The 26,225-nt window shown below is 35.3% G+C and overlaps 1 pseudogene; it reads left to right on the top strand.

Moving 5' to 3' along the window:
- Window positions 1-9,598: 9,598 nt before the first annotated feature.
- LOC137709720 (major strawberry allergen Fra a 1.05-like) lies at window positions 9,599-10,200 on the top strand (annotated as a pseudogene).
- The last annotated feature ends 16,025 nt before the right edge of the window (window positions 10,201-26,225 follow it).

The raw sequence follows: 26,225 nt of genomic DNA, 5'->3' as shown, positions 1-26,225 counted from the left end.
TAGGAATCAGTGTGAACCCAAAGGATTGTTCTGTGCTAGGCAATGCATATGCGCATTGACCTATTAACCTTTCACAAGATTGTGCGGTTGTATAGGTTTATGCGGTTAATTGCTCGAAATGTGTACTGTAGGTAGTCTTTCAGAAATCATAGGTTGCTCGGTGAATTTGTAGTAACTTTAGGTTCCTAGGGATCTTCCAGAAATCGTAGGCTGCTCGTTAAATTGGCAGCGGCTTTAGGTTTCCAAGGATACGTAAAGATCACTAGTTGGTCACATATAAGATGCTCAGCTTCTTACGCTAGCTAGTCACATCAAGGATGCTCAACCACGTGAACCCCATGCGTGTAGCCGGAGCTAGAATTCTATATCCTTGCAGAGATCACCTATATATTGCACCATGGATGCTCATTTCTGAATGTTAGCTAATCACATTGCGGATGCTCAAAAGGGATGTCCCCCTAACGAGTAGAGGGAATACTATTTCGTATTACGAAGATCGCTAGTTGGTCACATACAAGATGCTCAGTCGGCGATTGCCAGCAGTTGATCACATCAAGGATGCTTAATCTGCGGTCCTTCTTCGTGGGCAGCCATCCAAAGGATGAGCTGCATTGCATGCCTTCTCTATCTCTACAACTCGGGTTTCTGCTGATCAAGCCAAAGGCCTAAAATCCTTCAATCTAGCTAAGCCTTGAAAAAGACCATTGTGGCTACTTCTAGGGATGCTGTTATAGGCCATTGAGCTTTAGTTACACCAAGGTAGCCTGACTCACCCACATTTGGATATTCGGAGTGCGTAGTTTACCCTCTCCCAAGGGGAGAACATAGTTAGTCCCTAAGGGGCGCAATTCCTGTGGTAGGTCCTTGATTGGGTGTGATTTCCAATGAGAGCAAGAGTAGACAATTGTTGCAGATACATAATCAAGCCAAGTGAAGAATAACTTCACACATCTTTATTGAAAAATGAAAGGAAGAATATCGAACTTAGATGAAAGGTAGAAACTGCGTGATAACTGGATAGTCCTCAGCTTGTGAGGTAGTGCTTGTCGAGTTACTTGAGTATTCGAGCCTTATTTCGTTTGAGCGGAGCTCAGGGAGAAGTGGGAGGTTATGCGTAGTACCTCCGCAAGTTGTATGCATTTCACTACTTGTCGATCTCTTTATCGTTCATGGTGGTGATGGTATAGCTACCCTTTCTGCCTGCTTTGCTGACCTTGTATAGACCTTCCTATATAGGATTCATCTTTTTAGAGCCTTCTCTTTGGGCAGCAATGAATGCTTTTCTTAGGACTAGACCTGTAGGCTGAAACTGCTAAATCTATGCCCTTTTGTTATAGCTGGAGAGAAATTGCTGCTGGTAGGCTGTAATGTAGATGATAACCTTCTCACGTTCCTCATTTGCTAGATCCAGATTTATGGCCATTCCATTTTTGTTCTACTCCAAAATTGGTAGTATAGTGCTGATGCTTAGCACAATGACATTGTGAGGGATGATTTCTTCTAAACCAAATGCCAATGAGAAAGCAGTTTCACCAGTTGTTCATCGGTTGGTTGTATGATATGCCCATATGACTCTGGGAAGTTCGTCTGGCCACTTTCCTTATTTGCTTGTTAAGGGTTTTTTGAGGCAGTCCAGGATCTTGTTGGATGCCTCTGCCTGTCCGTTGCCTTGGGATATTTAGGCGTGGACATGTGCTGCTTGATGCTATATTTCTGGAAGAACTTCGCCAAATCTTTACCAACGTATTACGGGCCACCGTTGGTGACGATAAATTGTAGGATGCCAAATCGGCAAATGATGTTCCTCCATATAAAGTGCTCTATGTCTAATTAAGTAGTGGTGGTCATGGGCTTGGCTTCTATCCACTTGGTGAAATAGTTGGTAGCCATAATCATCATGCCCTTGATCCCAGTAACGGACGTCATGGGCCCTACTAGGTCAATTGCCCATGGCATGAATGGCCATGGGCTTGTATGAGGGTGGAGCTTTTTGGCAGATAGTGCAGGTACATGCTTGAAACGTTGGCAGTTGTATTACTTTTGAATAAATTCCTTAGCATCTTGATGCACGGTAGGCCATTATTAGTCGTTGTTGAATACCTTATGTGCTAAGGGTCGGCCTCCTGAGTGGTTTCCACAAACGTCTTTGTGGATTGAGCTTAAAACTTTCAAATCATCGGGAGACCCTAAGCAGTGTAGATATGGGCCTGAAAATGATATTCGGACGAGAATGTCGTTCTACATGTAGTAGTGTATCGCCTTTATTTGGAGCTTCATAGCTTCCAATCTTTCTGCAGGGAGTGTTCTATTGACTAGGTAGTCGATGATGGGATCTTGCCGTCTTGGGGTTGTATTGACTTGTAACACCTTAACTACTAGTTTTTCTTTTATGCCAGGGCGTCTGCGTGAGCGTTGTCTGCCTGTGGCACTTGTGTGAGGGTGTAAGTCTGAAACATCTCAAGCTACTTTTATACCTTTTCGAGGTATAATGCCATCCTTGGATACTCCCTGGTAGTTTGGCTTGTGATAAGCTAAGAATAACAATGGATTGCGAGCTTCTTAATTGCCAGAACTTATGCCATTCAAAGGCCTGCCAATTGGCCACGTACTCTGCTTCGTTGTTTGAGGCCTTGAAGCCTAGAGTGATTGCCTCCTCGAGCATTGAGTCTGGAGTGATGAGAACCAAGCTTGCTCTAGAACCCTTATAATTGGATGAACCGTAGGTGTGCAGGTGCCAAAAGTCTTTGTCAGAAAGGGTTTATGCGGCCAGGGCATTTTTGGCTGCTTCGGGGACTCTTTTAGGATATGTTATTGCATCTTTAGGCTGGGAGTGAACTCTGCTATGAAGTATGCCAATGCTTGAGTTTTTATCATCGTGCAGGGTTGGTAAACCAAGCCGTATTGGCCGAGTTCCAACGCCTACTTTATCACTCGTTTAGAAGTGTCTGTACCATGTAGGATATATCTTAGAGGATTCTGAGTCATGACAATGACCGTATGCGCTTAAAAGTATGGTATGAGTTTCCGAGCTGCAACAATTAACGCTAAAATTAGTTTTTCAATATTCAAGTATCTTGTTTTCGCATCGAGGAGAGCTTTAGAAGTGTAGAATACTAGCAGTTGGGCCCCCAACTCTTCTCGTATGAGGGCAGAGCTTACTGCTATGTTTGAGATTGCCAAGTAGATGTATAATTCCTCGACTGCTTCCAGATTGGATAGTAGCGGAGGGGATGTAAAATATTTCGTCAAGTCTTAAAATGTTTTCTCACACTCGTTGTCTCATTTGTCTCTTTGCGTATTTTTGATGGCCTTGATAAAGGGCTTACATCGATTAGTTGAGTGCAAGAGGAAACTGTTGAGCGTGGTTGAGCTCAGTTGTATGCCGATTCTAGCCATCTTCTCCGGTTTCTCGGGATCAAGAAGGATGCATTTGGCGTCCTCTTCTGGATTCCATTGTTTTTCTTCTGTCGGTGTGTCTTCTTGAATGCCATCATCTTAATCTGCCTGATGTGGCTGCTATTAAGTAGCATGTTTGTCCTTTCAAACTTTAGTAGCTTTTACGGGGGTGAAAGACTTATTCTTTGACTCTTTCATCATTTGCACTGTGCATCACCAGGATGCAACCTGGTCGGACTTGATCTCTTCAACTCTTCCTTCCGGGATGCGGAATCGGATTTTCTGGTACTTAATAGAGGTTACGGTGCCCAGTTTCACTAGCCAAGGCCTTCCCAAAATCCTGTTATAGGGAGATAGGTCGATGATAATAATGAACGTCTGCTTTGAGATTATTGGTGATGTTCTCACATCGAGTGTTATCCGGTGAATACATCTGCTCAATGTATTATCATGGTTTCCAAGGCCATCTTCTGAGAGATGGATAGTTGAAGTAGATTTATTGTGCTGCTATTGTCCATCATCATTCTGTCGACTATAGCTTATGCCAGTTGAACAGATAGTACCAGGGCATTTTCGTGCGGGAAGTCAACTCCCTCAGCATCCTGCTCAGTGAAACAAACAATGGGTCCAAGTGTGGTGTCGATTGCCTGAACCTGCGAGATTGCTATAACCTGCTGGATCTTGATCTTCTTGGAGTTGTTTATGGCCTCCAAGTGTTTAGACTCGGTGAATATGTAGTTGATTCTAATGGTTTTGACATGCAGCTCCTCATCTGTGTGTTCCTCATAGGATGTGCAACTGGCTTGTTTAGGTATATGTTGCATTTACCCTTATTCACCAGCTTCTCTAGGTAGTCCCTTTAGGTACAGCAGTTGTTGGTCATGTGACTAAGACCTCAGTGGAATGCACAATACTTGGTGTGATCTAGCTTGGAGATGTCTCATTTGAGTTGTCCTTGCAGCTTGAACCAAGGCTTACTCTTGAGGTTGCAGAGGATTTAGTTGATTAGGATTGAGAACTTGGTATAGCTTTTGGCGGCTTAACCTTCTTTTGTCGAGGATCGATCTCTGCACTTGGCTCCTTGCTTTCTTCGGTCGTTGGACTACTACTTGTCCACCTTATTATGAGTTGTCTCGGACTCATTCTGAAGCTACTCAGGTGCCTTTTTTGCTCGTCCGGCCTCATCCCAAAACCCATGCTTCTCCACTAGAGCGAATGACTTTGCCAGAGTCAGGTTTTATTTCATAATCAATTCTCCAAACATGGGATGATATGTAGGTAGTCTATTTTGGAAAGCTATGTTGGCGATCGAGTCATTGTAGCCGACTATCTTCGCCTTATCTGCTTTCAACCTCTTTACATAGTCGCAGATCCACTTCTTTGGATTCTTCTTGATGTTGAAGAAATGATCAGACTTCTTCTTGATGGAACCAATCCTGTGGCTCGCCTTACAAAGCAGTGGCAAATATCTTGCACGTTGAAGCGTTGTTGGCTCTGTAGAGGTTCATCGCATTATGGTAGTGCTTCAAGTGCCTTTCCGGGTTTGTCTCCTTTAAATAGGGTTAAATGCAGGGTATTTAACTTACTTGGGGGTTCCGTCTACTCGATCTCGTCTGTGAAAGGTGATCTGCCATTGTGTACCATGTCCCTGCGAAATGTTCTCGTCCGTGGTCTCGATGCACTGGACTCCACGTAATCGTTCAACTACGAACCTCTTTACTTCTTCCTGAATTTTCCTTTACCAGGGCAGTGGTTCTTTTGGCTGCCTTCGATCATGACCTGTTAGTCTCAACTGCTCTTCCCTATACTCAGCTCGTCTATGTCACGGCTGCGATGCATGTGGTACGTTCCTAAAAGGTGAACAAATTACTTGCAGGCTGCCGGTTGAAATTGAGCTAAACTGAGTGATTGCTTCTTTCCGTCCGTCATGTTGCCTACTCTGATGTGAGGTGTATAATGCTCATTGCGAGACTAGGCGTGAATGTATGCTTGTTTATGGGCCTAACCAATAGTGCGTGTAAACGCTCCTCCATGCACTAAGACGAGAGTATACGCTATCTCGAGGGCCTCAACGAGAGTGTACACTATTAGAACGTTCAATTCATGGCTAGTCGAGGGGTTGCTTGTCGAGACGCTATTGGAGAGAAACGTCATCACCTGCCCTAGTCCTCTTTCGGGACACCTCGTGTAGGGCATGCTGCATCTCGGTACGCTACAGGAGATGATTTAACAAGGTAGTCTGCTGTGTGAGTGCGCTTGTCAGTTAGGACCTGTCGGGATAGATGTTGTTTGCCATTTGGAATAGAAGAGCTGGGACAATAAACATCTGCTTAAGTAGTGGAAATGTAATTACCTCGGGGTGCAAAGGTTGAGCCATGATGGGTCAGATTTGTAGTAAGGTGGGATGAAAATACCCTTGGTTCAACCGTCAGCCTCGGAATCTGGGTCTGGGCTGGTTAAACTGGTTTGGGACCATGCTGGACCATCTGGAGGGCTACATTAGTAGGTCGGGCGCATAGGCGTTGGGTCGCCTCAATTTGTCCTACTTGGCCTCGAGCTGAAGGTGTGTTGGACTCGAGCTGCGCTGCATCTTGTGTTGCGGTTGGTGCTGCTTGGGCTGCCTCAGTCTGGGCAGCTAGTGTCCAAGTGAAGGTAATAAGCGCCAAGGGCCGCTGGCGAGGGCGAGCAGCTGCTTGAGCCTGTTTATGTTGGCTGCTTGCTCTATGGGCTTCCTACCCTACGGTTTCCTTGTGTTGAGTGGAAGCTACCCAGTAGGTTACTACAGCGGCAACTACCATTGCTAGCATGGTCACGGTACCTCATGGTGGCAAAGGTGCGGTCCTTATTGTGGTGAGCCTCAATGAGCGACGGTGTGGAGCCACGTCACAATCTTCATCGGTTAGTCCATGTCCTTCAACGTAGGGGATCCCATTGGTTGTAGTTTCTAAATTCCCTGCAATCGTAGTCGTGGATTTATGAACAAAGGAAGTTGAAAACGAGAGTTTTCTTCAAGTCTTCAGATCAGAGCTCTCAATGAAAACACCAATTTGGGGATGCAAATTTCCGCCTTTCTTTGATTGACGAATCTGCACCTACAAAATAATAACACCTAAGATTAAGGCCAAAAGACTCATGCACTTACGATGAATGGGGGGGGCTTTGGTCGAAAAACCTCCGATGCCAAAGTTAGAATTCTTGAAAGAATGTGTTTAAAAGTTTGCGAGTAACAAAAGCCTCCTGAATTTTAGAGATAAATGGAGTATTTATAGGAGAAAATGAGGAAGTGGGCCGGCCCTCTAGGGTTTAGGGGTGGCTAGCCCTAGGGTGGATTTTGGGTGGAATATTCAAAGATATTTGTGTAAACAAATATCTTGGAGTAATTAGGTAAATATCCTAAATATATGGAATTAGGATAACGTACTTGAAATAGGTCTTCTTTGATTACAAATGTATTTATGATAAAAATAAGGGATTATTCTATCATAAATACCTTGGACTTTTCCTACGGGAAATGGTGCCTTGAGCAGTCGTTGATCTCTGCTTGCTCTACCTCAGCTGTGTGTGGTGAATGAGGCTGCTCTATGCTCATTTAATAGGGACAGTCTTGTCTTTCTTAGGAAATAATCCACATATCAGCTCCATGATTTTTGGGATTATTTTTTGCTCCACAGAGGGGATCAAACCTCACAATGTTCCTTGACGGAATACTCAAGTCCAAGGGTGGTGAAATTTTCTATTAAATATTAAAGGTCTAACAGATTCAATGGCGTATACTATATATGATGATCCATTACAATATGTATTTTGATGGAAGTATGGTGGTAAAAAGGCTTGTCCATATGACTCGGTAGACCCTGTCGATTTCCAGCAGCCCGGGGTTCTTAGTATTTTATAAATTTGAGAGCGCAAACAGTTGACTGAATGTGATCATCATAGTATTTCTCTACATTCCAATGTTTGTACACCATTCTTATCACGACTTGATTTATTTCTGAGGTCATTTTTGCGTATAATAGATCTGCACTCTCACTAGCCATAATAGAAAGAACAAATTATCATTAGGTAATTAGGAACAAGTGAAAAGTGCTATAGAATATATGACTTTTTCTCTATCTTTTGTTGAATGACAGATTTTAAATAACATATCGACAAGAATTAAAAAAATATTGATAACATGTCAATAACAAATGGTATCGAGACATTACTGCAAATATGTAACACATACCTAATTTCTAGACGTGAAACCCAACAATTCAGTGGGCCCAAACCCCCCCCCCCCCCCCAGACTTAGCAATTGGGTCATTCTCGCCGCCTCTGCACTTGAGGTGAGATGACGTCATGCCAACTTCATCATTACGTCACATTACAATTTTTTTTTTTTGAAGATTAGTTGATTTTGACTGAGGCTGTAATTGCCTTAGCTCAATAGCCCAAACAATAATCGCTTTAGTGGGGTGGAGTTGCTCTAAAAAATTTCAGCAATTTTAACTGCTTCTATGCACGAGGTTGTCGGCATCAGGAACAAGGGCTTTGAACAACTTAGTAGAAGCAATGACTGAGGTGAACTTAGTTTCATATGAGAAGAGACCCATGATGTTGGCTATTACGAGCTGAGAAATCAAACTACCCTTCTTGGAGATTCTTGCTTAATTAACCTAAAAACATAATAAAATTGAAATATGAAATTTAATGTGCCAATCTATATGTGCAGTTATAACAGTTTATTGAGTTGTATAAAACCAAATTAAGCTCTCCAACATTTCCCCCCTTATTAATAAAAAAAAAACTTTATTTTAGTCCTTGAAAAATATTTTAGAATGAAAAAAAAAATATATCATTTTGAGACAAAGACATTATGTAAGATTAAAAACTAATTTTAGTCGCTTGATCCAATGTCCATGTCATCATACATTTAATCACCTGATGTATTAGTTATTTTTATGCTAATTTGCCATTTTCTTCCTAATTTTAATGTTTTAATTACATTTTATCCTAATTTTCATTTTATTTATTATAATATATTTTTGTTAAAGGCATTTAGGCAAACTAATATTTTTACATAAATACTCTGATACACTTTGTGTTCTTCATTTAGGTATACTAATTCATTTAATATATTTTGGTATATCCATTTCGGTAAGACATTTAGATATATAAATTTCGATATAGACATTTAGGTGCATTAGTTCATTTTAGGGAATTTTAACGAAGAACTCCCAGTACTGTTCACTTTAACAAAAAACCACATTTTTACACTAAAAAATCAATCTTCGTACTATTCACTTTACCCTTTATTTTGTTCTTATCGTTAAAACTCAAAGTTTTCAAACATTTTTCATTAGTTTTCCATTCATTTTATTGTATTTTGATACACTTCTGTATTTACATATTCTTCTTATGTGTCACTAATTTCTTTAATGTTTTCTCATTTAGGTACATTTACAAGGATACAACTAGAGGAAGTTAAACAAAATTAATGAGTTAAACTGTGTATATTAATAAATTTAATTAAATTTCAAAAGTTTTTTTTTTTTTTAACAAATGACATTATCTACACTAAGGGTGGGGAAAGTGGGGTTAAGCCTCACAATGAGCCAGTAATAATGTGGTTCAAAACCGTTTTTGTCAATAATCGAACCTAAGACCTCTTATTTATAAATGACAAATTTTAATATGTTTTGAGGATGAAGGTTCAAAAACCCCTTTTATTAATTTTGGACTTTCACGGCAAACCATTCAAAAAAACATCAAATGAATCCCGTCGGTGGGAATGAATTAAACCCGTGCATGACGGCGTAGGTTTGAATTCCGTCGGTAATTAATCTAACATCTAATTTAACAAAATATATCGTTTGACAAAAAAAAAAAAAAAAAAAAAAAACATCAAATGAATTGAAAATTCAAATTAAAATGTAAAAAGTTAAAGGCCATCCAGAACCCGACCCCAATAAACATTTTGTCTAGTACAGAGTCTAAAAGCAAGTGTTGAAAATAAATCGACCCGAGTGCTTTCTTTGACAGTTTAGGACATATCTGATAGAATTTTAGTACCAACTTGGATAAACTGGTAGACAAACAAGAAGGACGGCCATCGAACCACAGCATCATACTCTTGGTTGTGATCGATAAATACCACCCTCAGCATTCTTTCCTCTCCAGCATCAGACTTTCCTTTGATCAGTTTCCATATCCAAAGTTCATCATGGGTGTTTTTACATATGAAACCGAGTTCAGCTCTGCCATCCTTGCGCCTAGATTGTTCAAGGCTTTTATCCTCGATGGCGATAACCTCATCCCGAAGATTGCTCCACAAGCAATCAAAAGCGCTGAAATCGTTTAAGGCGATGGAGGTGTTGGAACCATCAAGAAAATTACCTTTGGTGAAGGTTAGCTAGACAACCCTCAATATTCTCTCCCTCTGTTCATATGTTTTATACTTGAATGAACTCAAAGTTATTAATAAGACTTTTTTTGTGTACTAATTTATGTTTTAATTCATTTGCAGGCAGCCAATACGGGTATGTTAAGCACAGGGTCGATGGGATTGACAAAGACAACTTGACATACAGTTATTCTATGATTGAAGGAGATGTCTTGTTTGACAAGATTGAGAAGATCACTTATGAGACCAAATTGACCGCATCTCCTGATGGAGGATCCATCATCAAAACCACCAGTCACTACCATACCAAGGATGGTGTTGAGATCAAGGAAGAGCATATTAAGGCTGGCAAAGAGAAGGCTTCCAGTCTCTTCAAGCTTCTTGAAGCCTACCTCGTGGCCAACCCTAATGCCTACAACTAAATCTGATGTTATGCATATTTGTAATTTGTGTGTTACCTTTGTTGTCTTCTTGACATAAGTTCAAGTTTTTTATGTTTTTGTTTTTCATTTAGTGATGTTTTAGTTGGATAAAAAAACTAAGGGTATTGATTCCTTTGTTTCAATAAAATCACTATAATAATAAAAAGTTTAATGTCCAATGCTAACAATACAATGATTGAAGATATAGGGGAACGGATCCCCTCCTGAGCTTAGGAGGCTGAGCCTCCTGAGCAAAATATAAGGGCCGTTGGATTTTGATCCAATGGCTATAAACAGGGGGCTCCTTTCAAAGTTATAATAATTGTAGCCGTTGGATCGAAATCCAACGGCCTGTGTGATTTGATTGGATTTTGATCCAATGGCTACAAACAGGAGGCTCCTTTTAAAGTTATAATAATTGTAGCCGTTGAATTGAAATCCAACGGCCCGTGTGATTTGCTCAGAAGGCTTAGCCTTCTAAGCTCAGGAGTGGATCCGTTCCCAAGATATAGAACCATAATCTTTATTACACTATCAACGTTGATTATTATACCATGAACATCTTGTTACAAACATAAGTTATTACCTATTATTGTCATTAACTTTGAGCTACCGTTTAATGGATGAGTGGTGCTAATGTCACCCACCAATCTTATTTTCTTACCCCACCTTATATACCCACCTATCACTAAATGTTAAAAAATAAAAATGCTCTTTTCTCACCCAACTGATTCTAAAAAACCTTGATGTACCTTTTCTTTAATATGAATCAAATAAAATTAGACAAAAAACTGAAGGAAAACTCAAAGAACCCAGCACTCGTCTCCACCTACCCAACGCGCTGACGACAAGCACCACCCTTCTCTCCTAAGTTCCACACCAGACCATGAACGACTGATAATGATGGATTGAAATTCTTACTCTTCTCTCTTGCATCCACACCGATTCTTATCAAGAACAAGCGGACAAAGACAAGGCCTCGTCTTGGTCCTCATGAGATCTCCTTCCTATGGTTGCTCTCTGGTGATATGCCATTGAAATCAAGGAGATTGGCACGAAAAGTTCAAAGTCTGGAATAGTGGGCAAGCAATCTGGTGCATGATTGTAATTTTTCTTAGGCGATTTGATATTTTCTTGGTATCATTGAGTGTTCTTTGGTCTCGTTGTCAACAAAAATGGTTGGGTGGGTGTCTGCTAGTGACGTTAAGAATTCTCTTTTATCACTTTCTTAATTTTTAGAACCTTGTTTTGTTTAGGTCTTCAAGGTCATTTTGCATGAGGTTAAATTTGTCAATAAATTTACATATTAAAGTGAGGAGGAAAATAAGATAATGGAGTGGACATGACATCATTCTAAGATCATCTCTAACGCTTAGGTTAAACCTAAATTTTTTAACCCATAAAACTTAGGTTTTAACCAATAAACAGTTTTCTACTCCAACCCTTAAAGCATTCCCTATGGGGGCTTTATGCTCCATGAAACTACTACATTTGAAGCCCTAATGAGAAATTTCATCACCAATGAGCCATAAAATGAGGCTAGATCCACCACTTAGGCTAACAACTTCCTACCTTGGATATCAAAAAATTAGGCTACATCTACTCTCAAAAAGTAGTGGTTCCCACAAGAAAAGTAGCTGCCCATGTAAGTCAAATTTTGCCACTCTCTCCCCACTTGTGAATACACTTATACTTTCATTTTATTCTTTTTATAGTACTTTTTCTTTATATATTTTTGTTCCAAAGGTCCTCCTTCATTTTATTTGTATGTTTAATGCTTAATACATAAAATGATATAAGATGTTATACTAAAAGCTTACTTTTATTAATTTCCAAATTGAAAAACACTATACATTAAAATGACATTGGAAGTTTAGAGACGTAAATCGAAACATAAACAAACAACACACCTAAATTGAAAGAGCATTACAATTTAGTTATGAGATGAAATCTTATCTTGTCTGATTTCAGAGAAACAAACCAACGAATAAGATTGAGATAAGATAACCTAACCAACGACTCATAAGTGATAAAATCTAACTTTGTCAGAATTTGAATTTTTTTACGTTGAAATGTTCATATATATTTTTTTTTTGAGTTAATACAAATTATTTTTATCACATAATCAAATTACTACATAAATAAATGTATATAGCTAGACTTGGCATTCGTGTTGTGTTTTCCGTGTTCGTGTCATTTTTGTGTCATACCCAATATCTTAATGGGTCGTGTTGTGTAACACCCGTTAAAATAAACGGGTAAAATGACCCGATCCGAAATCGACCCCATAATATTAACAGGTAATATGACCCGACCTGTTACCCGTTAAGGAAAATATATTTTAAACCAATAATGTCACATCTCGGCCTGGGGCGGAACGGGCCTTGCTGGCTTCGGGTTCCGTAGGAACTCTGAAGTTAAGCGAGAAGGGGCTAGAGCAATCCCATGATGGGTGACCCACTGGGAAGTTGCTCGTGAGTTCCCAAAAACAAAACCGTGAGGGAATGGTAAGCCCAAAGCGGACAATATCGTGCTACGGTGGTGGAGCGGGCCCAGGAAGTGATCCGCGCCGGGCCGGGATGTGACAAATAAATAATCAAATGAAAAACATAATATTATATAAGTATATACATACCATATTGTCACATCCAAAACATATAAACACATTTTTCTTTTAAGTATATATTTACATACCCAAAATAAGAGCATAATAAAAAATAAAAAAAACATTAGAACATTACAAAATATAAATGTTCAAAAGATTTGCAAAATTAATGACATTAGAACATTGGAACCTTGCACATTTTCTTCCAATCAAACCCTTCAATTTTCCTCAATCACCATGGGAAATAGTATTGGAACTTTGACTTGATATATTGTCTTCAAGAGTTATATTGATGATGTCTTCAAGAGTTATATTGATATATTAGCACTCTCTTCCGCATAAACTAAACATAGAAAAATCAAACATTGTTGCGGGAGCGAAAATATAACTATAGATTATGTTTTTAACATGTAAATATGCAAAGAGTGTTATAAATACTAAACAGAAAATGGATATATCAAAATCAATTTGAACGTATGATAAAAGTCCCTATGACATTATCAAATCAACTATAATCACAACGAAGTTGAGTGATTACTTTCTGATTATCAAAACCACTACTGAATTTATGCAGATACAAAATCTCACAATATTATTACTACGACTTTATGCATGATAGGAACAACACTATAATCATCTGCCTACCAGAAATTAACTCTTCTACAGCAGCAAGTTTTAACATTATAATAAATTGAAAATATCAACTTTATGGTAAAGATAGAAAACACTTATAGGTAGGGGTGGAAAAAATTCCCGAAAATCCCGAACCGAACCGAAAAAATCCCGATCCCAAACCAAAAATTTCCCAAACCGAAATTCCCGAAATTTTTGGGATGCTATCCCAAACCGATCCCAAAATTTCGGTATGGGATTCGGGATTGGCTTCTCGATATTTCGGGAATCCCATACCAAACCAAAAATATATAATATTAATTATTATATATATATTATTCTTTTATAATTGATGCTAGTAGTTTCTAATTCATGCTCTGCAACCTGGAATGCCCTACACCTTGCATATTTTTCATGTTTTGTTTGATATTCATGTGGATTTTATTATTGCTGTTGCCATGGCTGATGATTTTAGAAGGCTTGATTAGTTTGTCTCTCAACATATTGCAAAAAGGGGGTTTAATTAATTTGAATTTTGACTATGATAAAAATAGTCAAGCATGCCAGTGTTCAATTAAATAGTAGTGTAAATGAAATGAAATTCCTAGTTCATGAATGTGTTCTTGAATTATATATTTGAAGAACAATTCATAATTTCATATTTCAATTTGGGATTCCCGATTTGTCCCAAAATCCCAAAAATATTTCGGGATTCCCGAAATTTGGGATTCCCGAAAATTTGGTTTGGGATTGGTCTTCAAATTCCCGTCCCGAAAAATTTTGGTTTGGAATTCGGGATACTAGTTTTGGTATGGTATCCCATACCGAACCACCCCTACTTATAGGCTTGCTCAAAGCAAAAGCTTTGAAAAGCTTGTCAACATCTTCTAAGGTAGTTGTTTCGTCAAACAAAAGGAGTTTAACATTCAGTAACCTCATGAAGTAAAAGCATTCCATCCTCCATCCTCAAAGAACATTTAGTGAAATAACTGATGCAAGACACTCACAAAAATAAAAATAAAAAACTTACAGTGCTTGAGTCTACTACTCTCAAATTTAATCCAAGCTTTTTAGCAGCATCCGAAATTGCATGTGCGTCAGCAACCTTAACCTTCATAGTGTCAAAGAAAGGCAGGCTCTGAACTTCCTCGGTTCCAAGTTTCTTCAATCCAACTGCAAATGCCTGCCACGGAACAATTAATATGAATAAATGTTGACATAATTTGATAGTAACTAAATATCCCCAAAAAAGTAATGAGAAAGTATGAAAATCAACCGCAAGGTGATGCACAATCAGATATTCAAAAAAGCCAGACAAAATGATAGCAACAAATTTAAAAGATTAAAAAGAAGACAAACAACCAAACTTTGAACAAAGAACGCATGGACATAAAACATAAAATTAATAACAAATGGGGAAAATGAAGAACTTAAAAAGATGGAGAAAGGAGATGCAGAGATTTAGAGACAAAATTGAACCTAGAGTGGAATCTGGAGAATAGAGATGCAGAGATGTAGAGACGACCAGAGATGATAAGGATGATTTTGTCCACTGCACGAGGGAGGAGAAAAGAGAAACTGAGTGAGGCTACCGGAAGAACTGAGCATACGGTGGGAGAGAAGGGCTAGGAAAAACAGATGGCAAGATACGGAGAAAGGGTTACGGGAGTGGGGAGAGAGAAAGGGATTAGGGCTTTTGTTTTGATCAAATGGTAAAATTGGAAAATAATGGAATAGAGAAGGGGTTTTTTTGTTCAAAAAAGTTCTAATAATATAAGTGAAATAGAATCCAATGGTACAGATTTACTCTCATTTATTTTACGGCTGTTATTTAAGTAAAGTCTTTAATAGTTTTTTAATTAATGTAGAAGTGTAAAAAATATAGAAAAAAAATATATAAACGCTCGTAATGACAAGCTTTACAACTTTCATGAAGAGCTTAACTTCGAACTTCGCCACTATAATCATATAAATCATATATCAAAATTTAACTGTTGATTGTTGTTTACATTTATGCTTCATTTTTCTCATCAAATTTTGTTTTTTCGGATTTTCTTTTTTGAAAACATGATCTATTAGAGGATGCAGGAAGATGAATGGTTTGAATCGTTGATATTATGTTCAAAGTTTTACAATTAGTGAAAATATTGTTTGATGTTTATAAAGTTTCTACAAACTTTATGACATCAACTCATATTTCAATTAACCGTAAATATCGTGATATCAAAGATCTGAACTATTCATCTTCTTACATCCGCCAGACGATCATGTTTTCAAAAAAGAAAATTTTAAAAATGAAATTAAGTAAGAAGAATAACGTGTAAATGACAATCGACGGTTAAATATAAATTTAAGATTTATGGATTATAGTGTTGGATTTTGAAGCTGACCCTTCATGAAAGTTGTAAAGCTTGTCACTATGAGTGATTGTATATTTTTTTTTTTTACATGTTTTACACTTCTACAATAATTATTATTAATTTTATTAATTTTTCCCTCAAATAAAAAACATTATTCATGAGGGTTTGGAGGATTTTAAAAATCTAAACGATAATGTAAGTGTAACCATTATCTACTCGTACAAGAATAATGATGAATCATGAGTGTTTATATATTCTTTCACATTTTTCATACTTGTATGTATGTCTTCTTAGTTCTTGCCTATACAAATACTATACTAATTTATTTTAATTTTGGACAACAAAATGTTAAATTAAATTTATCCTAGTAATGATAAGAAGGAACTCTCATAATAAAAATAAATAATGATTCAAACTTTTTTTTTTAACTTATATAGAATAATAATACAAAACTATTTTTTTAATATAGAATATATTGTATATATTAATATGGCTATTGTATTTTATAATAAATATTTTAGTAATTAAACTTTAAAATTATCAAAATAATTTTTTTCTTAACGGCTTGAAACGGGTCATCCACGTGTTATCCGCGTGTATACCCCGTTAAGAACCTGTTATTAACGGGTTACTCGATAATGACCCAATTAGTTATCGTGTTGACCCGAAACCCGTTATTTTCGTGTCGTGTCGTGTTAGAAACTACCAGGTCTATATATAGCCTCATATAAAGCCTGAAAATATATAGCCCCTCATTTGGAGAGATTATTTTATAGAGCCCCAAAGATTTCTTAGATCCCTAAAATGAGCTATATCTACCACTTTTTCAGCCTCATGTAGAGCCACTCACTGGTGATGCTTTTAGGGTTAAATATTTAGCTCCATATTACTAAAGAATGAATTTAGGATTATTTTTTTCTTAAAATAATTAAAAAAAAAAAAGATATGTAGACTATCCTAATTTAATTTTATGAACATTTTAACCTAAAAATATTTAGATTCCAATAAATATTGAAAAATTACTAAACCGACACCATGAAACTCGTGGAATACTATGAAAGAATATGAAACACATGAAAGATTTTTTTCTAATTATTTTAACCGTTGAATTTAAATTTAGACCGTTAGATTTTATTTTTTTTAGGGAGTCTTAATAAAAAGGGCTTTCCACTATTCATTCTTAATCAAAAAGACATTTTGTATATGAAAAGTCTATAATGGGTCAAGCTCTTTTCTTTATTTACTCTTATGCCATTATTTTATTATTGTAGCGAGATCCACAATGATGTTGACATTCCTGTTTGTTTAAAATACATTATTTTGCATGATGTTATTTAACTTATACTAATTAGCTATCAGCTCTTTATACTTCCATCATGTTGTTGATGTTATGTAGCTTTTCTTCTGTCAAATTGTTTCAGTACTGTTTATCGCCTTCTACTAGCTTTATATCTCTTTCTCTATCTTTTTTTACCTTATAATACATATTTACTGTTTCTCCTTTGAAATTTTGAGGCTTCGAGTAAGCCTGATGACTGAGTTTTGTCTTACTGTAAATATACATTTCTTCTTCTTCTTCTGATACTAGTATCATATCATACCTAAAATCTTCAAACTCATCTACGGCTAACATTTGGATCCCTTGAAATCTTAGAATATTTTTGTATGAAGGAGTCCACCTGTGTGGGGAGATAGGGGATAGTCTAAAAAACTTTTCATTAATCATGGTTATATGCCTAGCTTTCTCCCTATGCATATGTACATACCAATCTGGAGGACTACTAATAAAACTTATGCAAATTTCTTTCCATTTTTCTACATAATCTTTTGCTACTTTTATAAGCTTTTCAGGAAATGATTCTAGTTGGGAAATATGATTAATGAATATTTTATCAAGATAGCTAAACTTTAATAGTAAGGTTGGGGTAACTTCTACTACATTATGCTTTTTCTGATGCTTATATCTAAAATGCCATGGTCTAAAATATCTCATGTTAATCCTGGTCACATCCATGCTAACTTTTGATTTACAAATACAATTTTCTATACTATCACAAAGACATGGTGGATACATCTTTGTAATAATATCCAACCCTGGTTTTGGATCAAAGATGGACTGATACAAAGCACATTATAATTGTAATTGTAACTTTTTTATGGACTGTGATACTTTGCTCAGGATCGCATTTTGCATATCTAGTGGCATTATTCTTAATTTTGATTTTGAAATTTCTTCTAATAGGATATCAGCTATTATTAAGTCTAAAGATATATTCCTAAGAAAACTTTCATATCTTTCTTGTTTTTCTTTGTCACTCAGATATTGATGCTGCTCATTATTTTGATACTACTCCATTTCAATGTCTTCTTCTGAGAGCTCAATCTTAATCTCTTCTATGGGCTCATTAGCCTCTTCTTCTATGGGTTTAATAACCTCTTTTTCTTTATTCTTATGTTGATCAGTTTCCAAAATTATTTTCAATTCTTTTTTCAAGGTGTCACTTGCCTTTTATATGCTCAAAAATTGGTTTAAAACCATTTCTTGTAATTGAATCAATAAAATTAACTCATCTTCGGGCTACCTATTTATTAGCATGTATCTTGTTATAATAAGAAACTATATTTTGACAATCTGTTCTAATCGTAAATACTTCATTATGTAAAAATAAAGAAAATGCTTCAAGTGAATTAATTATTCCTAAAATTTCTAAATCTATTGATGGTAATCTTGACTATACATCACTAAATTTTCCTAATGAATATCTACAAACTTGTTCGTCAAACTTTGGTGTCTCCTTATGTTTTTTCTAATATAGTATACCAGCCCATCCTAATGATGAAGCATCTGTTTCAACTATTTTGTAACTATCATCTAATGATAATGTTAATGGCTTGAGTTGATTAATTTCTTCCTTTATATTTTGAACTAATTTAATATATTCACTATTAAAATATTTTTGTTCTGTTTTGCTAGTTTTATTACGTAATACTGCTATTTTTCTTCTTAAAAATGCTTGTAACTGTTTTTTATCATCTAACTTATCTGGGAATTCTATATGATCTTGTAATTGTATTATATCTGACTTGATATACATTCCTAAAAATTCTATATCTTACTTTTCTAATGCTATTTTATTTTTGCTAATCACAATTCCATTATTGATAAATTCTTGTAAAACTATTTCTAAGTGCTTTCTATGTTCATGTTTATTTTTACTATGTACTAAAATATCATCTACATAAACCCTACAAAATTTATCATATTTTTTGAAAATTTGGTCCATCTTTCTTTGAAAGATCGATGGAGCATTTTTAACTCCAAATGGCATAACAAGCCACTCAAAATGTCCTTTTGGACAAGTACAGTTGTCCACTCAATTGATTCTTCTGTTAATCGTAATTGCCAAAATCCCGATTTACAATCAAATTTGCTAAAATATTTACTCTCTTGAATTTTATTTATAAGCTCATCCTTATTTGGTAACTTATAACTATCTTCATATGTATTATCATTTAATCTCTTGTAATTATAAACTATTCTAGCCTTACTTGTCTTTAGCTCTGAATATTTTCTCACAACATTTATGCTTTTGTATATTTATGCTTTTGTATGCTTCTACAGTATTACTTTGATCAGTTATTGTAATACCTCTCTTGAAAAATGTTATGTTAAGATTCATAAATAAAAAACCTTGTAAATTTTTCAAAAAATTTAAACCTAAAATGAATGGGTTTGATCTTACTGATGAAATAAATGTTAATGGTAAATTAAATTGCTATTTTTCTATTTTAATAGACTCATTATTAATGCAATGTGTTAAGTAAACTAGTCTCTCATCAAACTATGTTATTCTTACTGGTTTTGCTAATTTTTGTCTATATTTTTCTAAAACTAACTCTTCTCTTATTATATTTTTTGTACTTGTTGTATCTATCATAGTTGTTATTTGTATTTTGTGTTCTTTTGCTATTTCCATTTCACAATTTATGGTAATTAAAGAACTTTTTTTTTTGGCTTTTCTATACTATAAACAATATTTCCTAATATTTCAGTATTTTCTTGTGATTCTGCTGAATTAATTTACAATAACCTATTACAATAACACTTTTTACATAATATTGAATATGTATTATAATATTTATTTGCGACTAACTTGCTACACTTATGACATTTTTATGGCCAACCTAAATTTATATATTTATATTCTTCTTCATGTTGTTCTTTTATGAATGCACACATATACTCTTCTAAATCACTATTTGAACTACTTGAATCTTCCGAGTCTGAATCTATCATATTTATACTTTCTATACTATAAATACCCTCATTATCACTTAAATCATCTAAGCTATATATTGAGTGCATTTCCTCATCCTCTTCTAACTTAAACAACTTCATCAAATGTACTTTATGTTTCAGCTGTTTTCCTAATTTTGGACATTTAGGTATAATGTGTCCAACTTCTCCACATAAATAATATTTACAACTACTCTTATCTTTTGGTGCTTTATATTTTCTAATCCAAGGTCTGCCACTTCTTTTCCTAAATTGTTTTAGAATATATTTTCTCTTCCTTTATGGTCTTCAAGGTCTTATGTTGTTTGTAGGGTTTATATGACCTATATTTCTTTTTGTATATTTTCTTATGACAACCATACTGTTGTGGTAAATATTTATTTTTACAACTCATGTAAAATTGTTTCCTAATCTGTCTCTTAGCTTTTATTTGACTACACTCTTGTCTAAGTATCATATACGTGTTGAATTCTATGTCCTATTTCAATATCATTTTTCTTTGGATGCTTTTGCCATTTATTCCAAATCTTTTCTCCTATTAGTCATTTTATTTTTGTCATATAAGTATCTAATAAATTAATATCACTAATTCTACATGTTCTTCCTAAATATTTAAAGAAATCTGATGTATACTCAGCTATGTACTGTAAATCACAAATTTGTAATTGTTTTAAATTTCTAATTGCTCTTATCTGTTTTTTTTTCGCTTCTGCCATCTAACCTATTATGATATATAAATTCTTGTTTAATCAAAGTAACAAAACCATCAATATTAAAACGTGTTTTAGCTACATGATGCTGTTCTGAATTTTAAACTTTCCATGACTAAAAATAATAAAAAACTAAACCATCTAAAGTATGCTCAAAGTAATCTAACATATTTTATGAATTACTAAAATCTAACATTAATGTTGCATGTACACAACCTTTCTCCCATCTCTCAATCATTTTTTCCCAATCTTGTGGATCTACATTATCTAAATTTAATATATTTTCTGCTATATTAATTTGTTCTAATCCTTTTAAATATGGAATCCTATTTTTTCTAGGTGGTTTCATCATACTTTCTTCTATGTAATCTACTCCAGCTTGTTCTTTATATTGTTCATTTGTTGGTCTCAAAAATTGTTGACCAGTTCTACCTATGTATCCTGAATTTTCTACTCCTGATGTACTACTTTCTTCTGCTGGACTACATTCTACTTTCAATTCTAATAAATTATTATATTCTTTTGATCCTTAAATATGTTCTACTCCTATTTCTAAGATTAATTTTTTCATCTCTTCATCTAAAATTCTATGTAGTCCTAAATCATATGTCTTATATTTTTCTAAGTATTGTTCTTCATCTAAATGATTAATATCTTTTATAAGCTTATCTACAATATGATCAAAATTTTGCTCAACTAAATTAATATCTAAATTATCAAAAACCATATGAATACTCTCATTTTCGATCTCACTCTCATCCTCTTCTATATTTTCTAGTTGCTTGTAATTACTAAACCTAATTGTTGCTTTACCTGTACTAGTTTCATATATTTGTACTCTATCTAGTTGTCTATTTTTTGCTACTTGTAAATTAGGTAATGTCCACTAAGTTCCTTCTAAAAAGCTATTATCTACGAGTTTTGCTTCTATCATATTTACATGTTTACTACCAAATATTTGAACTAAATTTTGAAATTCTAAATTAAACTTATGATTATATTTATCAGACATTTTTTCAATATACATTAAACTAATACACAAATTTTTATACTTTCCTTTCATATTATAATTTTTTTGTTCTTATGCTTACTTTAATATATTTACTAAATTTGTTTATTATCATAACATAATTTGAAATACATCATATGACTGCTAAGTTTGAACTTAAGTCTACTTCAGCTGTTGCTATTGCTGCCTGTTAGTGAGTATCTCATCTATCATTGTATATGTATACTAAAGCTTTTGTGCCTACTTGTGCTCTGGTTAATCCTACTATTCCAATTAATATTGTTCATATGTGAATCTGACTGAAATGTGATTTTCTCAAATGGATAACTGCTTCCTTACTAAGTAAATTAAGTGTAACCTTTTTATCAATCCAGCTAACTTCATGTTGACAGATACTACTTACCATTCTACTTCTATTTTCAAATAAACCTAATTGATACAAATTGTATTTATTTTTTTGTGTTCTCTCAAAACCTATTCTAATAAATTCTTGTGCTTCTTCATTTGGATAAATATCTTCAGCTCTTACTACTTCTTTTCCTTTTCTCCTAAAGAGTTCCATTTTATGTTATCAAAATGATTTATCTTAGGTCTTCTAATATGATTATTTGTACTTCAAGTTAAATTTTCTAATTTTTCGAACAAAGATGGTGGAAGTGATGAAGATGCGTTATGTAAAACTTGATTTATTTCTACTATTTATTCTTCAACTTGATCTAATTTTTCAGCCAAACTTAAAACTAATTGAATAATTAAATTATTTTGCCTAATGAGAATATTACTATTAGCTACTTGTGTTGAAAAATCTGTTAAACCTACTGGTTCTTTATCTAACTTACTAATTTGTTTCAAAGTTTGGATATATTTTCTACTAGTTCTAGAATCAATCATTAAACTAATAATCTATCTCTTTTCTTATGCAACTTATCTATTTGTTCACTCAAATCTTTCTACACTAATTGAATTTTTTGAACTTCTAATTTTAACTGCTCAACTATTTTTAATGATTTAAGTTCTACTTGCTTAGGCTTACTATCTATGAGGTCAATAAGCTCTTTTATCTCTCTTTTGCTAGGAAACCTTTGAATATTTTTATTATTGTATTCTAATTGAGATGTAATATAATCTAAATTTTTTCGAATTGTTTTTATGGAATTTTTCTGAAAATGTTCTAACAACTGGTTTAACAAATGATTATGCTTATTATTTTCTAAGTTTATATTTTCTGCTTGACTAAGAATAAGATTTACTGACACACCCCGACCCAGAATGTCCACTAGGACTCCGAATCGAGCTGTGATGGCCAACACCTAGAAGGTGACGAAGTCATAAAGTATAGTGATGTGGAAAATGTGAATAAATTTAAACCTAAAAGTACCTAAAGACAAGAGTGCATTGTGAGCAGGAATGAACCCATTTCACACACGACGTCAGAGCATAAGTAAAGTACAGTAGTTTGGGTAAGGATCATACCCTTAGAGGTAGCCACATATACTGAGATTTGCCAAGAATCCTCGTCAATACGAAGTTTCAGCAGCTAAAACATGGAGGGGCGAAAAATAAGGGTGAGTGGGCCTGAAAATAAAGTTTTAATAAAAACCTTTTGAAAATGTTATAACCCCTCGCTGTAAAACCCGTATAATTTCCTAGAAAATAATAATATATACATAATAGAAATCAGGCTTGACAACAATGAAAACCAAAGTATGTGCCATGTCAAGTATCTCAATAATAAATATGTAAGCCAAGTGTTGTGAATCAATATAAAATGATATGCCAGTAGGAGTCACCTAACGTGACCTGTACGGCTGAACCTATAGTTCATTAACCAATTCTTGCACACGAGTCGGAACCATCTAATGTGATATATACAACAAGCTAGGTGTAAATACATACACTCAAGTGCTACGATCACGTGAAGGCTATGTGAAGTATCGCAAGTCACCTACGAGTCGAAACCACCTAATGTAGTTTGTACGACAGGCTGGCACCTGCCTTGGATCCAAGGTGAGCATATGGTGCGAGAGGTGAATGATCACGTGAAGTCTAGGCCCTAGCCTTGGGCGGAGCACTAACACCGGGGTGCAAGATAACGAGCACTAAATGCATCTAAACATAACCATACACACTGCATTCACTATCATCAATATGCACTTACCTGGGCATCCACAGCGTCATGCAATAATATGCATATCTATACTAATGCATATACTAAAATGTAATGCAATTGACATGACCTTTAAAAACGTAAATCCATTTAAACCATTTTTGGGAAAATGGAAAACACATATATATACGTATATATAGAAGACCAAAAGCCCACTCACCTGGAGTCCGCGCTACAACTCCCTAGCACAAACATCAAGGCGTCATGAACGATCAGCAACTAGAACAATTATCAAATCATGTCTTAGAATTCTTATCAATAAAACATGTAACTTACATATCCTACTCGGCAAGATCCATAAGTCAGATTCCCGATCCGTAAGTTTCTAATATCCTCAAATATTATGTACTATAATTTATCAAAGTTTAGTGATGGTCCAACGGTTGGATCGTCGATTGCTACAATAATCATCCAACGGTTGGATCGTTGATTGCTATAATAATTGAGTGGCGGACCTTAATGGAACTAGGTTCAAATGATGGAAATTCATCAATCAGACTTTACATACAAAATTGGAGAATCAAATTTAGCCTAGGAAGGTCAAGGGATGCCTCGGCCCACGCGCCATCGCAAGTGGCGATCAGCCGTCCCGACTCGCCTGAAAATTCAACTATTTCTAAAAATTCTCAAACTTCACAGAAATGAAGATCTCAATGAGTAGAGCAACTTTCATACCTACAACCAAGGCCAATTTGGCAGGGAAAAGCCCCAATTTCACGAAAACCCGTCGGCACCCTATAAATGAATGGTTCTTGATTCAACTCCACACAAACTCCGACAGCTCAACCAACGCATGGGCTTTGTTTCAGACCTCAGGGGAAGTCTAATGGTGGTAATAATTGGAAGAACACGTTTCAGATTTGGTGGATCTTGGCCAAGGGTCTCACGGCACCCACGAGCTCATTTCTTCCCAATTCCGAACATAATCTCCTCAATTTTGATATAGAAATGGTAGAAGAAAGGTCTATATGATGATTGGGAGTGGTAAATATGCCCAATCCATCGGAAAAATGATGAATTTCGCCGGAGAAACCTATGGGTCGCAACCGGGTTCGCGGGTTAAGGGGAATCCGGTTTGGTTCCCCTCTTTCTCCTCCTTTCTCCTTTCCTTCCTTTCTCTCTTCTCTGATTGGTTACTCTTTCATCTCTCATTTCCTCATTGGTCTGTTTCCCCCTCCTTTCTCTCCTTTATCTTACATCTGCACCAACCATCTTTCTTTTCTTTTAATTTGGGCCACACACGTGGCTTTCCAGATTTTGCTCTGAAAATCTAGAGCTTTCTTGAACTTTATTAATCTACTAAAATGCCCCTAACTTAAAATGTTAATATCTCCTTCGTTATAACTCCAAATTGCGCCCCGTTTACGCCTACACGTCTGTAACAACAAGTACTACAAGGATACACCAAGAAAATGAATCTTACATAACTCGACAAGGCGGTCAACAAAAGTCAATGCATTTGCCTCGAAGGGCATTTTCGAAATTTCACATTTAAAATTTTATAAAGACTATAACTTTTGGGGATGGGTCGTTACATCTACAATACTATTGGCTTGTGGATTTTCTTCACTATGCAAAATATGATTATGCTTTCTCAATGGAAAATAACAAACTAAACTATTTGGTCTAAGGTTATTTTTCTTTTTTGAGTTTCACTAAATTTCTAAATTAAGGTAATTTATCATAAACTATAGCCTACCTTTCTCTAAAATTACGGCTAACTGGTTTCTTATAAACTCTCTTTCTTCTCTCAAGGTCTCTAAAACTTGATCTATTGCTCTTTTTGCTACTAAAATTTTATGTTGCACTTCTGTATTATTATATTTACTAATAAATGAAGGATGTTCAAGATAACCAAGATAAAACTTCTACTTCTTCAAAGTCCTGATAATTCTTTTGGAGATATATGTTAATCTTTTCTTTATACTAGTTATAGTTGGGTGTCTGGGACAATAAATACCTGGTGGTTGTGGTTGACAAGGTCTACAAGGACAATAATATATGTTATTCATACAAAATAAAAGAGTGATATCAGTTGTGTTAATGACTTTCGTCTTCAAGGTACTATTAAAATGCTAAACTTGGCTCTGATACCAAATTCGTAAACTAAGCCCGGTTAAATAGTTAGATGGCCATTACAACAACTAGACATAAAACCTTGCACATGGAACTCAACATGTTTCAGCATAGCAGCCACTCACAATGCAAGTATAAGGCCTTAACGGCTGAACTCAGAGATACAAAGAACTCAGAGGTACCCTGATT

The sequence above is a fragment of the Pyrus communis genome, chromosome 12, assembly GCF_963583255.1.
Source record: "Pyrus communis chromosome 12, drPyrComm1.1, whole genome shotgun sequence".
NCBI lineage: Eukaryota > Viridiplantae > Streptophyta > Magnoliopsida > Rosales > Rosaceae > Pyrus > Pyrus communis.
The sequence above is the reverse complement of the archived record's forward strand: the minus strand, read 5'-3'. Positions and strand labels throughout refer to the sequence as shown.